Below are 14,886 nucleotides of genomic sequence, written 5' to 3'. Positions count from 1 at the left end.
CAGAAAAAAAACAGCATAAAACATGACACTGGTGTTGTGTTCAAGAGACAATCAAGTTGTGTGATAGAAGTTACATATAAAGTACCCACTGAGGGACTGCTATGGATGAGGCCACTAGGAAATGTTTCACAGGCTTCTAGCACTTCATATATGCTGTAACAGTTGTCCACACTTTCTCTTTAAAACATTCAGAGACACAGAATGTTCTTCAGCCATGCGACAGGATTAGACTTGGTCCTCAGAAAAGTAAACCTACTAATAACGTTAGGAATAAAAAACAGAAGACAATACAGACAGAAAGACCAGATAGAGAAGGCTAGTTTAACATCTAAGAAAAGCACTGTGAAAAGGAATGAGTCCGGAGTTGTGGGACTGGACAAATTCAACAGCCACAGTAGACACAGACACAGTAGGATATACTAAATATGACTAATCAAAGATGAGCCCAGATTTCTACTTTGGGGGATTAAGACAATGAGGATCCCAGTAACCAAAAGGAGGGAAGGCTTTTTTTGGGAAGACGAACTAGTATCAGTGGCTTCTTTTGGTTAGCAGAATTATCAGAGGTTTTTTGTTTGTTTCTTCTTTGTTTAAGTTCTTCCCACTTTTCTGGATTTTCCAAACACAGGGTTTTGGAAAGTTACTATGAAAGAGTGAGTATTTGTTACTTTGAAAAAAAAAAAAATCACCTCAAAAAAACAGTATTTTTTAAAGTACAGTGAGTTTTATTCCAGTGGTTGAACAATCAGATAGCACTGTTATATGCCCAGTATAAAAGGTTCTGATCCAGTTGAGAAGGATCCAAATTTAATTGAGAAGCAAAAGACATACAGAGCCTATCTTCTGAAGCAATTTCAGACCCTTGGGTTCTCCAAGATATATATTCAACAGAGGTAGTAATGAATCCTTGAGAAACAGCCTAAAATGTAGTTTTACAGCCAGGACCACTCTAAGGCCTGTCACTCTAGATCCAGGACCCTACCTACTAGTATAAAAGAAAAACGTTCTTTTTTGTGAGTCTCAACAATAGTTTTTTCCTTATCATAATTTTATATCACAAGGTATTAATTTTGGGGGGCTAGGGGAAGTGTAAGCATTTTCATCATTCATATTTGTATGCTAGAGAAATTGTTTTTAATAAAACCACACTGTAGACTCATAGTAATAAATTTTACAAATGTCATTCATATGCTGACATATTACAAAACTACTTTAAACACTGTTATACACCAAGTCTTCAAATTTTTTTTTATCAAATGTTTTATTAAATTCAATATACTCATTGAGAAATAAACTAAGTGTTTTTCTTCAGGAACTAGATAGGACTTCCTTGATTATAGGTATAGTTACAAATAATATGAAGTTTTCTTCTAGACTAATAGTTGATAAATGCTATAGATTAGTTTGTAATATTATTTTAAATAATTCATATTTTCAGACTTCAAAAAAAAAGAGATACCTTAATTTTAAAGTTGGATATGAGAAAATTTCACTTGGAAATTATATTCTTATAATATGTCCAAACACATATTTATTACAATTAACATATCTACTGGATAAGGTATTTACGTTTTAAAATAGTAGACACTTACTTCTTTTTAAAAATGAACTGAATTAATCAATTTATTAATTGCCTTTTAAAAATATGAGCAGTACTCAAAATAAATAGCCCTTCTTAATTCTGTGGCTTGGAGAGTTCATTTAGAAGCTTCATTTAACAAGACATTTCTGAAATAAACCACAGTCAATTACTGATCATCTATATATGTGATTTTATTGATTGCATATTTTTAATGTCTTCTGTCACTCAGCACATATTTGGACCTTTTCCATGACCTCACATAGTAATAGAAATATTTCTTTTATAAATAAATTAATCTCTAGTTTGTTAAGATCATTTTGGAGAAAGAAAGAAGGTAGAAATCAGGGGATAAACAAAACCCCCAAAACAAAGTAGTAAAACCTATGAGAGGAGGAGGAGACAAACAAGAGTAGAAAAGTATGTGGAGAAGAGAAATCTAAATCAGAGAGAGAACAGTAGGTTTTCTTTGGATTTAAGACTGTGCAGACCAGAAGCTGCACAGAGATGGAGAAAAAGTCAAATTTCCATTCTTTCACATCCTAATCTAGACATACAAACTTACATAGTGCATTCCAATGCCACAAGTACATTTTAAAATTATATGCCTTTCTTTTTTAAAAAAATTGAAATATAGTCAGTTTACAATGTTGTGTCAATTTCTTCCATTTCTGATGTACAGCATAATGTTTCAGTCATATAGGTACATACGTATATTCCTTTTCATACTGTTTTACTATAGGTACTTTTTCCAGTTTATTTTTACCTATATATTTATTGATCTAGTCTAGAGGGATGTAATTAATCAGAAAATATTTTAACATTCTTTGTTGACAGTCAGTATAATGTAACATAGTGGTTAAGACAGCAAACTCCAATTAAACTGAATCCTAATCCCAGCTCCAAGATATACTAGCTGTGTGATCCTAGGCATGTAACATGATCTCTCTGTGCTTTAGTTTCCTCATCTGTAAAATGGAAATAATGATAATAGTTCCTACATAAAGAAATTTCTGTGAGGATCAAATGGAGTGAATACATGTTACATGCTTAGGACAGAGTAGCACAAAGGAAGCACTCAATAAGTATTAGCTACTGCCAAAAATGTCACTAAGGGCTCATTTGTTCATCCCTTAACATCAGTGAAATGCTCCCTAATTTTTAAAAATTAAAGTGCCAAATACCATACAGAGTTGAGCTAATCCAATTTTGACCACTCTGTAAAATCTGGACATCTCTAGTCTGAATAACTACCTTCATAAAGGAACTCAAGTCAAATTGTAATAACCATAAAGTCTAATGTAAAAGAACTACAAATCAATCAAAATGGTCTTTAAAATGCATGAACTGGATTGTTCACTATTATCCATCATAAAGACAATGAAGTAATCATCTAAGAAATTAGTTTAACTCCCCCATGAAAACTATCACTTCAATAAAAATGTATATACATATAAAAATAAAATTAAAAATCTCAAAAAAAACCTTGTAGTAACGTATGGTGGAAAAGAATATGAAAACAAATGTATGTATATGTATGACTGAACTATTATGTTGTACACCAGAAACTGGCAACACTGTAAACTGATTATCCTTCAATAAAGATATATACATAAATAACAAAAATAAAAAATAAATCTCAACAAAAGAAAACTATCACAATTTAAAGAGGATATAACACTATCTTCAGTTACAGATAAAGCATGAAATATTAAAACAATCCAGTCATTTCTACAAAGTATTCATCACAAAACATATCATGATGTTAGCTCCAAAGTAAGCTGATGTCTAAGTCTAGATCTTGGCATCACCAGTATTTTGAGGCAGATAATTTTTTGTTTGGGGAAGCAAAATCACCCCCAGTTGCTCTAGATTGTGAGAAGTTCTTTTACTTCCAACAAACAAGGAGTTATAATAACAACCAGGTTTCCTTCCCTTCCCGCCACCTGCTTTTTTTGTGTGGCGGGTATTTTCCTGAAAACTTCACAAAAAAGATGGATTACCTGCCCACCCACAGTGCATTTTAGTATCCTGATGATACTTGCAAATAAGATTGCCACTGGTGTCTATTTTACACTTAGTTGATTCTCTGCAGAAATCAAAAGGATGTAATTCATTAATATACTTTTTAAAAATAATGATTCATTTAAAATTTGCCCCTTAGGGATAAGGATTGAAATGTTTAATCATATCTTCCCTTTAAACTAGACATTTTCTGTTGCCAATTATGAGCACAGCACTTTAACAAAGGAACAGCTCACATTTAGCAGCCTGTGAGATCTATTAAACCTGTGATTCAAGCATTTGACATGAATTACCTCATTTGGTCCTAAAAATATTCTTAAGAGGTAGTATAATCTCCAATTTTTAAGGGGAAGAAACTGGCTAAGAAAGATCAACATGACTAAGCCACACTGCTAGTAAGTGACAGGATCAGGATTGGATCACAAGTCTCCAAAGCCACCATTCACACTCACTATCCCTGATGTGCTTCCCTACAAAGGATTCTAAGAACCGTCATTTCAAAATATGGAAGCAATGGACCTCTTATCTTTTGAGATAATACTGTTTTCCTCGTTGAATAATTTTTGAATATAAAACTTTTACAAATGAACAATACCCTTTTCCTAGTATTTAGTCCTCCTCTCCTCAGGACAAGCACAGCACTTATTTGAAATTCAATCATGGCCTTTGTGATAGGAGAATATGTGGCTGATTGAGGATTCTGTGAAAAAATTAGGCTAAAATTGTAAGATCTTGATCAAACCAATGAAAGCAATGACAGACTTATTTTTATATTCTCTTAAACAACAACAAAAAAATCACAAGAATAGATAAGGAAAATATTCATTCCAACTTCTATACCTAAACTTGATTACAGTAAGCCCTGTACTCTTAATTTCTGTTGACCTTTAATTCAGAGATAATAAGTACATATTTCCTAGAAAAGCCAGCCTCACAGAGGAAACAGAGGAAGAAAAAGAAGGGAACGCATTTCCTTAGTTTTCCTGGTCCCACTATTGTAAGGCCCAGAGAATCCTCACAAGGGCAAGTGAGGGTTCACTCTGCTCTGCTCTCCTCTCTCACTCACTGGAGGGATGAGTTAGGATTTGACATAATCGGTTCTTTTTAAAAGAAGTTCTCAGAATTATCTCTTCTTTGCTGCATAAATTGTTAAAAAATAAAATCCAGGAATAGGAGTATACCCACTAAAGGGATAATGAAAACACTAGCCTTGTGAGAATTAAATGAAATAATTTATGTAAAACAGCTAACACAGTGCCAAGTACTGAGTAAAGCACTTAGTAAAATTTAGGTATCTATTGTTATTATTGTTGTTAAAAGGGAAATGTTAGTATAAAGATTATTAAAACACAGAGGAAAGTGTGGTTCTTGAAATACTTTCTGTGCTCTTTTTTTATTCTTGTTCTTTCAAAATTGCCTTGATTGGGGGTTGTTTTAAGAAAGCAAATTTTTCCTTAACCTTCATTTTGCCCCACAAATCTTTATTCAAACAGAACAAAATAGTAGCAGAAAAATAAAAAAGAAGAGAAAAATTAGAGAAAAGATATTCTGTCTCCCCAAGATCTTCAAGGTCAATGTCTTCTTTCTTTTTCTAAGCCTGTGACCGTTCAATGTAGAATAATGAGGAGTGGCATCTTATCCTAGAAACAGAAGTTTCACAATTGACAAGAAGGTATTACAAATATATCCAAATTTACTCAAATTTCAAATTAGGAGAAGATATACTAGGAAAAGCACCACTATCCATGTTTTATTTCCATAGCTGGACCAGAAGCACTTTGAAAGCAGAAACTGGGGATCTCTGAGCCCCCATAGCAACTGAAAAAATGCCTAGCACAGAGTAACTGTTAAGTAAAAGTGTTATGTGAATGAATTGATGTTTTTCTCAATATAACAAAAAAAAACTGTTAATTTATTTAACAAATATTTGTCAAGGCCCTACCACATGCCAGGCAGTGTTGTCTAGTATGAGGATCCAAAAGCAAACAGGAAAGTCATGGCCTCAGCTCTCCCAAAGTTTACAGCATAGTAGATATACAGATAAGTAAAAAGACCTTTGATATTAAGAAGCAAGAAATCCAAGAGAAGATACAAAATAGACGGGTGAATGGACAGATGGTAGCACCTAGAAGGGGCAACTAACTAATCCAGGCTTGGGGTGGAGCAGTGATTAGGAAGAAATGACAAGTCGGATGAAGCCTGAAGAATGTTTGAAAGTCAGCCAAAGGATGGGGGGAAGGTAAAGGGTTTCGGGCAAATATAAAAAAAAAAAAAAAAAGGGGGAAAGCTTGAGAGAACATGCCATATTCGAGGAACTGACAGAAATTCAGTATAGTATAACTGATGCTTGGAATACTTAATGGGTCAGGGAGGATTTGGGGACAGAAGAAAAGTCAAGGGAAATGGGAGTGGTTAGAGTGGAGGGTGGACATGTTAGCAGTGAATTGACTCATTAGATGGAGAAAACTGGAATCATTATTTTCCTTAACTGCTCCACTTCCATCTTTTCTTTTATTTTTCTCATCTTGTTTCACTGTTACTGCTCTTCTTTTTCACCTTCACAACTATTTTTAATTACTGACCCTTTTCTCCATTCTACTTAGTCTGATTCAAAATAATTTCACACTATACTGTAATATTTATATGTAACCTTTTAATATAAGGTAATTAGCATTCAATAAAATATTATACAAAGACATCCAACTTCATTGCTTAATAAGAAGGGATTTGCACCAATAGTCTTGACCCTTCTTTTTCTTGTGTAGTGACATATAGTACTCGGCTTGGTTCTGTACTGTTTAAAATAAATAGAAAAAAATAAGAAAAGGAGAGGCTTCCTTTTCTTTCCTCTTCTTTCTCTTGGTCTCAGGAAGGTGGATATGAATATAAATACTGCCAAAGCTTATGTGTACCATAAAAAGTCTCTTCATTACTGTTACTGAAAATTTGCTTTGGAGTACAAGATTTACATTTGTAATTTGATATTGCTCTATTTCACACTGTCATCACAGATTCTTTCATGGTTGTGCAGACATCAGCTTAGAGCCTCAAACCTCCTCAGTGGAAAAAGCAGGTTTGGGCTCCAAGCTCTTCCCAGACAAATAAGGCAACTTTCAGAGAGCTTTCTAAAGCAGCTGAATCAGAGAGCTGCCGCAACACTTCTATGAGAGTCCCAAGAGGAAGTTTTTTTGCCAACTTCAGAAACAGCTATGTGTCACCACAAAAGAGAATTCATTCTAAACTGAAAAAGAGAAAAAAAAATTCAACTTAGTAGAAACTCCTTACCCTTATTGATTTCATTTTTAAATAATATATACAGTAATCATCACTTTTTCTTCAAAAGACAAGCTGAACTTTCAAAGGAAAAGATTCCTTCTGATATGAACAAAGTTTGACAAAGTTAATCACAAGAAAGGAAGTTCTAATCTACAGAAGCGATTTAAAGATCATTTTCAAAAAGCTAATCAGTAAATAAAAATGAGAATAAAAATTAGTAATTAAAAATATGAGAAGAAGAAAACAATACACCAAGCTTAAGTGGCAGGTCCAAAATGGGAGGTATAGGGCTAGAATCTAAACAGTTGAAAATGATTCAGACAAATAATTCACCACAGTTTTGCCTGAATAATCCCAATATTAACTTCAAGTCTTCATTCTGTTTTAACTGTGAGGTTCTGACTACAATATGAGTCTAGATAACAGGTGCATCTTCAAGCAAAGTTTTAGATAAAAGTGTTAGCTTTCTATTTAAGAGGGGAAAAGGAACATGATTTAAAATTGTCTGGATTTCTTCCTTTCAATTTCTCTCCTTCTTCTTCTTTACTTAATTCCTTCCCTTATGTTCTTTTTTCAACACCATTCATAATTAAAGAAAATTCTCTGGGTATGGTAACCTGATAAAATTACACATTTATAGCAGGAAAATTAACATAGATAAAATTAAAATCTAGATTGACATCTATGTAAGAATCACAGGCTATTTTTAAGTAGACAGAAACAAAACAGTTTCTGAAAATGCAGATTATTAAAATAAACTCAACAGCACCGAAGGATAGAGCATAAATGTTCTGTTTTCACACATAAATTAACTTATGGTTTATGCATTTTCACAGACCATACAAGTGGGTATAAACCAAGGTAATAAAATCATACAAAAGTTTTAAAAGATTGATAAAATCAGAAGGCTACCGAACTACTTTAAGAATGTTTTCTTTCTAATCCAGACCTCCAGATCACATCTCAAAAAGAGGAAAAAAAAAGACAGAGAAACGAGAAATCAGGAAGTCTTTTCCTCCTGCAGCTGGTAAGAAGTAGGGTGTATGATTTCTTGGTGTTCTGATTGTGAATTACTTTCCAAAATACAGAAAATTATTAACCCACAGTAAAGAATAACAGTCCATTATAAAATAAGTTTCTAGGTTCCAAAAGTGCTAAAAATATCTTAAATTCAAAATGTCATCATATTAACTCCATATTTTAAAGAAGCAAACATATTTAAATTAACTTCCTTTGAGATTCTGGGAAGGAATCAAGACAATACGATACTAAATAAATGAAAATAACTTAGTTTTAAGACCCACTGTTGTGGGTATGAAGAAATGGGCACTAGCCTTCTGTGGTAAAAGCTGTAAACTGTTATAACGATTTTTTGATGAAAATCTGGCAGTATTTATAACAAAGTTTAAAATGTCATACTCTCGAACACAGCAATTTCCCTTCTAGGAATCTTGTCCTAACAAAATACAGGGTCAAATGCACAAGAGTATACATGCAGTGACGTTTCCTGCAGTATTATTACTGTATTACTACTGACTTGAGAAAATCTAAACAGAAGCATAGTATATGTCCATTAGTGACATACATTTATAAATGAAGAAACTGAGGCTCATACTGGTACAAAGACAAAGGCACACCATTTACATGTCCTAAACAGACAACTCACAAAAGTACCTTTGCTTCACTTTATTCCTCAAAACTGAGATCAAGTGCACCACCTTGAGGAAGCATTCCTTGATCCTCACCTTCCCTCTGTGTGAGGCGGCCTCCTATGAGCTTCTGAACCAAAAGTCCAACACTTCAGTATTCATAACACCACGCTTCAATTATTTACAAAGCAGAGACCGTGTTACATACCTGTTTCTCCAAGCGCCAAGCACAATGCCTAGGTATTAGAAATCAAAAACAAAACTTGTTTCCTGGATGTGTTCACTGAAAAACCAAATAACAGTGAGTACCCCAAGTACTCTAAACACCAAGGTTCTTTGAGGAAACAGCTGATTCCAGGTTTGGGTCAGGACGCTTACAAGATGACCTGTGATGTCTTACCCTATCAAAAAGCAAAAAAGCAATCAAGGACAACTAAGGTCATTTCACAAGAATACAGGAGCCAACTTCAAGAGCCTTTACTGGCCAATTTAATCATCAAGTAGTAAAGTAATGGACTAAAACATTAAATATTTTTAAATCCACAAATTCATTAAAATTACTAAAATTCATTTATTCATCATCTTTGAGGTATCGTTCAGAAACAATCATTAGTCTGAAAATTGATATTAAAGGGAAATATTTAAGCATTTATCCTTCCTATTTAAACTTTATTTCAAGGTAACAAGTAGTTGACAAGGGAAAATTTTTCTATTTAAAAATATTTTACTTACTAAATATAATGAAGAATTGATTAAAAAAAAAAAGAATATCACCATTTTGCAATCCCCAGTGAACTAATGGAGTTATGTAATGACCATCAATGTCTAATAACAGACATTACATGCCCCTTAATGGACATACACGATACAACTTACAAGGCAGCTGTGTCAAAAACCTCAACCCTGAAATTGCTCAAGCCTCTAAATCTAACTACCAATTTGTAGGAAGCATAGGGGCAGAAGAACATGTTAAATGACACTACAGGTATGCAATTAGCAAAATCAAGACTGAGGGAAACTTTACAGGATAAATATTCTGGTTTCTTCAACAAAAAAGGACAAAGAGATTAGGGGGGTGTGAGAAACTTATAGATTAAAAAAACTTAAGAGACAGAACATTGTACAGTCCTTATTTTGGTCTTAATTCAAGCAAAGTATTTTCTAAAGAGAGAAAAATTATATAAGATAACTGGGGAAATATAATGACTGGATAGTTGATGATATTAAGAGATTTTGTTTAGGTTCTTGTGGAAGAAAAGATAATGGATAGAAGGGAGGGAGGCAGGCAGGCTAGTCAGCCCTATCTTCTAGAGAGATTTACTAATATATTGATATATTAATTGGTATAATTTGCTTCAAAATAATCTTGGGCAGGGTGGGAATCGGTGAGGATAATGATGAACTCATCTTGGCCATGCATTCACAATTGTTGAACACAGTTGTTTAGTACATCAGGAATTCTTACTATTCTCTACTTCTGTATATATCCAAATTTTCCATAATGAACAGAACTTCTTAAAAAATGCTCTATGGCCTGGAACATGGAAAGTACACAGGTGGGGAGGGAAGGGATTGAGAGGGATAAATTGATTTTAAAATGAAACTGGGGTGGGAGGAGAGCAAGCAGCATGAAACAACAGTGGTTCTCAAGGCAGTGTGCATCAGAATCACTTGTTAAAACAGATTGTTAGGCTCTAGCGTAGTAGGTCTAGCATGGGGCCTGACAATTTCTAGCAAAGTCCCACATGATGCCAGTAAAGCTGTGGGTCCCAGGACTGCACCTTGAGAACTCCTAGAGTCGTAGATATTTGGGCTGGGAGGCAAAGTATGTATTTGTGTAGGGACTGGCCTGCCTTGAGACTGCTGTCTACTCTCACCCCAGTAAGCCACATCTCAGAATTTTTAAGACTGAGAAATCCCTATCTGAAGTACATGACATCCAGGAGACAATCAATAAAAGCTCTTTTGACACCTCCTCTAGATAGAAAGGGCTATTTAAAAAAAAAAAAAAAAAGAGGTAGCCTGATAGAATGAAAACAGGCTTGGTTCAGTTTTCTTCCTGGCTCAGTGTCCCATGTAATGGGATAACAAAGAAGTGCCTCGAGAGGAGGACCTCTATAATGGTTGTGGTGAAGGGAATGGGACTCTGGTCAAAAGACTGCACCCAGTAGTGAGTCTTCTACTATTCTCTGATAAGTCATCGCCTACATAACACACACAATGGGATCTCTGCCTCACCCTACTCTCATCCTCTCACCTGGGTCTCTGGCTCACTTCTAGATACTGTTGGTTAAAGCTGGGTATCCCTTGACGTAAGTGCTAGAAATGCCCTTTACTTGTAACGTAGTGGGATATTCCTTTGAATTCAAAAGACACAGAGTTCTTCTAGCTTCACCTCCACCTTTCTCACCTTTTCTCCATTAGTTTCATTATTTCCTTCTGAGATGTGATAACCTGAATTTCTGTTCCAAATTATTTGCGCCTCCTTCCATGTAAGAAGGTTATTTATACCCACCTAATGTCGTATGACTTGCATTGCCTCCTCAGTCAGATTATATTTTCCTGCCTAATTGTCAGGTTTACTGTATGACTTGCCTAAGCCAAACAATGGCGCAGAAATGTGATACATGCCAGTTCCAAAGCCTTTAAATGCATGTTTCCACCAGTTTTGTTTCTTATTCCTTCAGCCTGAATCCTGGAATGAGAAGATGGATGAAGAGCCCTAGCCAACTGCAACTAACATGTAACATAAGCAAGAAACAAACCTATATTGTTGTAAACTACTGAGATTTTGAAGTTATTTGTTAGTGCAGCAAAACTTGCAAAAGCTAACTAATATACAGGAATAAAAGGAGATAGACAGAATTTTTAAATACCTACAAGATTTTTCTAAAAGTAGTACACAACTTCTTTTCCTTTAGGACCTATTTTAGTTTACAAAAAAATTAGCTCTCAAGAGAAATGAAAACATAGTTCTATGCAAAAACATGTAATTTTATAGTAGCATTATTCATAATGGCCAAAAAGTAGAACAATCCAAATGCCCATCAACTGATAAATGGAGTAAATGAAATGTTGTCTACCCATAAAACAGAATTTTATTCAGCAATAAAAATGAAGTAAGTACTGATAGATGCTACAAATGAGTGAACTTTGAAAACTTTTTGCTAAGTGAAAGAAGTCAGTCAAAAAAGACCACTTTGCATGATTCCATTTACATGAATGGGAAGTGACTGCTAAAATGTACGTAGTTTCTTTGGGGGATAATTAGGATGGTTTAAAACTAATATGATGATGGCTGCACAGCCCTGTACATATGCTAAAAATCATAGAATTGCAAGATAAACCTAATTACCTCCCCCATCAAAAATAAACAAAAATCAGAATTGTACACTTTACTATAAGGGTAAATTACGTGGAATGTGAATCATATCTTAGCAAAGCTGTCATTTTTAAAATCCTATAAATGGATGGTTTTAAAAAGTTAAATCATTATAAATGAAATAAGTCAATTTTCTGCTCTAAAGCTGTACAAGTTTTCTTTGTAAACAGGAGAACATCACTAGAGTAAAAATCTGAGTTAAAAGCCCTAGGTACCTAGAAAAGAATAAGCAAGCAGCATACTTAAAAAAAAACAAACTCAAGATAAAAGCTCAGAGAAAAAAAAATTTTTTAATTGATTCTAAAGGTAACTTTGAGATGATGTGAATTCAAAAAACTGAAGCCTTCAGGAAACAAAGAAACAGTAATCCAAAAACCTTGATTAAAATGTCAAAGTCACCAACCACTACGACTTGTTCTCTACAAAGGAACAGTCAAGTTGTTCTTCACCTTGGGAGAGACAATAATCAGTCAAGATTTACTGAACACAGGGGGCCTAAGATGCATAAAGGTTATCTCCCAGACATTTGCAAATCCCCAAATTTTGAAATAAAATGATGACACTTAATTTTGTCTATATAACGCAGCAAAGTAACTACCATTATCTGAGTTATGCACTTGTTTGGGAAGAAGAGAGGAAAGTCATCACATATTCTAGGTAAATTCCTCACATCCACTAGGTGAGAGAATCACTCCTACTACAAGGCTCTCCTAGCATGTGAAATTCTAATTTTGTGCTTAAACAAAAGTATAACAATCACTAGCTCCTGGGCCTTCAAGGTCTCAAATAGCTGAAACAAACAATACAAGAATGCTATCTTTACATACAAAGTATCAGGATAGGAAAAGTGGTAGATAGACCAAAAAACCTACATCTTCTTCCTTTGCTCAGTAACTCTGCAAACCAGTTGAGGAAACTAGACCAACAAGTAATGGTACAGAGTTTGCAATAATAATAATAAAAAAAGTAACCATTCTGTGTCAAGCCTTATACTGAGCATATTATAAACTCTAACTAATTTAATTTCTGACAAGCCCATAAAAACACCTAATCACCCTTAGATTGCAGAGTATCTGAATAAAGATCACACAGAGTCAGAAAGTGATTAGGGCAGAATCCAAACTGTCACTCAGTTTAAAATCATTAAGCTATATTGCTTAATGACCTTTCAAATTATATCGTCAACACTGGGATTAGAAGGCATATCGTGAGGAGAGAGAGGTCTGAAAGAGAGACGTGGTCTTCATGATAAAAACCATACACTATAAAAGCAATAGCATTCAGAAGAGTCAGATACTAGAAGTTATTCCTTAAAGAAGTAAATAAAACAACTCTGAAAATACAGCAAGTCACTAATGTAATAAAAATAGAGAGAAATGAGACCACGTGCAGTAGTTTAAGGATAGGGCCGTGTGGTCTGTGTAAGAGATGGCTCATCAACAAGCCGTACTGTACAACAGCAACCATTCCTTTGCCTGTAATCCGTCATCCACGAGAAGCAGGAGGCTTCAGGGAGCTTCAAATATTTGAAAAAATTCCTTATCTGATTAGTATTAAAATTAATTTTATTTTAACCACCAGTGAAAGATATCTTCCACTTCGAAATCTCCCACTTCCAAAATATGTAACATTTTTTGGCCTTCCTAAAGAATATATATTTTGTTTAATTTTGCCTTCCCTAAATTAACCAAGGTCATCACCATACACATCAGGGCAATGTTCTGAAAAGTTACTGAAGTTAAAAGTGTGAGACTGTCTGACTCAACAAACTGCTATACTTTTTGAGGCCCTTTGTCTCCTCCTCATTATTTTCACATCCTTCCTGGATAATAATTCTAAATTAATATAAACAAGTAAATTTCAAATCTTTAGTTCATTAATTAATAATGTCTTAAAACAAAACAGACATTTTATATGAAAAAAAAAGTGAGACATTGACTCTAATTCAAATAAAGATTAAGTATATTAAAAAAAATCCCTAGTTAACAATGTAGAACTAGATGACTAAATCACGTTAGAGATCTCAGGAAACTAGAAATTTTATCATACATTGACATTAATTCAAAACTTACGATTGTTTCAGCTATCAGTTCAATAATCAAGCACAATATGCTTTCTTAATAGGGCTCATATTATTTTAAAGTATTAAGTGCAGATAACTATAAGCAATAAAGTGATAAATACAAACACACACACACAACCCACTCCTGGAAAAAGCAATTGCCAAGCTATTACATGATACCTGAATAAAACAAAAAGACAGTATTATTCAAGTTCTCTAAAAGTCTTAAGCTATTAATTTTGAAGCTTTAATCTATAAAAATCAGACAATAGAACTTCTAAACTTACATAAAATTTACAGACAAGACTGAAGACTGATGTACTAATGTAGATCATGGACTTCATGTCAATTGAAAAAGACTTATATTTAGAATAGTCTCTATAGCAAACATAGCATGGAAAAACAGCTCAGAAAATAATGAAGGGTATCTGTTCAGCCATGGCTGACACATCCAAATACAAAGAAAAAAAGTGAAAAACTGAATCAAAAACAAATTCAGAGTAGAATATATAAATTCATTAAGGATTTATAAATTCAAACTTCTGAACTATATTTTATGAAAGTACTTAAAAAGCAAAGCAAATTTATAAATAGATACAAGATTAAAGGTGACTTTTATTCAACATAGTATTAAAAGTCTTAGAGCTATTAAATAAGAAAAAGAAATAAAAGGCCTCCAAATTGGAAAGGAAAAAGCAAAACTGTCACTATTTGCAGATGACATGATATTATATAGAGAGAACTCTAAAGATTCCAGTAAAAATCTATTAGAACAAACGAATTCAGCACAGTTGAAGGATATAAAAATCAAACAGAAATCTTAATTTCTAAACACTAATAACAAACTATCAGAAAGAGAACTTACAAAAACAATCTCATTTACAACTGCGTGAAAAAGAATAAAATACCTAGG

At 33.8% G+C, this 14,886-nt stretch overlaps 1 protein-coding gene and 1 long non-coding RNA gene across 5 annotated transcripts in view; one reads left to right on the top strand and one right to left on the bottom strand.

The window, feature by feature from the left end:
* The window catches only part of JMJD1C (jumonji domain containing 1C), a 258,095-nt gene that overhangs the window by 225,991 nt on the left and 17,218 nt on the right, over positions 1-14,886 (bottom strand). The gene's annotated exons all lie outside the window — the stretch shown is intronic.
* The window catches only part of LOC140699332 (uncharacterized), a 52,638-nt gene that overhangs the window by 22,139 nt on the left and 15,613 nt on the right, over positions 1-14,886 (top strand). For 3 of the 4 annotated variants that reach the window (XR_012077412.1, XR_012077411.1, XR_012077413.1), the window contains exon 3: positions 7,828-7,907. This is a non-coding gene — a long non-coding RNA (uncharacterized lncRNA). Of the gene's footprint in view, positions 1-7,827; positions 7,908-11,216; positions 11,395-14,886 lie in introns of those variants that run through there. The other variant, XR_012077410.1, reaches the window with a different exon arrangement.

Source organism: Vicugna pacos, chromosome 11 (genome assembly GCF_048564905.1).
Source record: "Vicugna pacos chromosome 11, VicPac4, whole genome shotgun sequence".
Taxonomy (NCBI): Eukaryota; Metazoa; Chordata; class Mammalia; order Artiodactyla; family Camelidae; genus Vicugna; species Vicugna pacos.
The sequence above is the reverse complement of the archived record's forward strand: the minus strand, read 5'-3'. Positions and strand labels throughout refer to the sequence as shown.